This window comes from Dermacentor andersoni, chromosome 10 (genome assembly GCF_023375885.2).
Source record: "Dermacentor andersoni chromosome 10, qqDerAnde1_hic_scaffold, whole genome shotgun sequence".
NCBI classification, from domain to species: Eukaryota; Metazoa; Arthropoda; class Arachnida; order Ixodida; family Ixodidae; genus Dermacentor; species Dermacentor andersoni.
This window is the reverse complement of record NC_092823.1, coordinates 102,552,310-102,553,184: the sequence shown is the minus strand read 5'-3', so window position 1 is coordinate 102,553,184 and position 875 is coordinate 102,552,310. Positions and strand designations below refer to the sequence as shown.

The 875-nt window shown below is 55.0% G+C and overlaps 1 non-coding gene across 1 annotated transcript; it reads right to left on the bottom strand.

Moving 5' to 3' along the window:
* Nucleotides 1–437: 437 nt before the first annotated feature.
* LOC126546392 (U1 spliceosomal RNA) lies at nucleotides 438–608 on the bottom strand. Its single transcript, XR_007602583.1, has one exon. It is a non-coding gene; the product is annotated as a U1 spliceosomal RNA (small nuclear RNA).
* Between the last annotated feature and the right edge of the window lie 267 nt (nucleotides 609–875).

The following is an 875-nucleotide window of genomic DNA, read 5'->3' as shown; positions in this document are numbered from 1 at the left end:
CATCAGGGAGCCTGCGGCCGAATACTGCACCAGGGAGGCCAATTCCTTTTCTGGTGCGGGAGTGTCATTGTTCAAGCTTTGTGGGCCTTCCTAATTTGGTTGTACCTGGATTAGTATAGCCCCACTCACTCTCGGCATCTTTCGCCGGTGTCAGGCGTCACTCCAAGCCTGCAGATGTAGTGTGCTAGTGAACGTTGAAAAAAACCGGAGGGGGGGGGGGGGGGGATTTGAGCTTCCGTCTACCGTATTCGACATAGCTCAATAAGATAATGCCGCAGGCGGCTAGGCTACCTTGTCGCCTAAAAGTACGACCCAGAGGCCCCTACATGCCTAAGTGACCACATGGTTAGAATCCTTAAATAAGGGACTCCTGTGTGGTTTGATAGGGGTAGGCTTAGCACTGTTCTGACTTTGGATTGCATTACGGGCGAGGGGCGGAAGTGCGAGCGCGCACCCCCATCCCCTCACTACCAAAAATTGCACGCCCCCACCGCCCCAGTTTGGGGCAGTGGCGAGCTTCAGTGCGGACCCGCAGTGCAATGAGCGCCGCACCTCCACCCGGGGAGGCCGTCTTCGTGATCACGACCTTCCCGACGCCAAGTAAGTATGTCTTCAGCCGGCACCGCGCCTTCCCTATATGCAAAAGTTCACGCAATACTTTTGATGGTGTGCGGGTCGTCGTCGTCATCATCTTCTATCACGTGCTCACGCTACACGAATACGAAAGGACACGATGCCAGCACGCGCGGAGGCAGCGGGCTCAATGCAGCGCTCGAAGCCGTGAAAACAGCCCCCACAGAGTTTTTCTACGATAATATACGAGAGGAGACTATGATCGTTCAGCTTCCATAGAAACGACGAGCTAGGGGATTTAT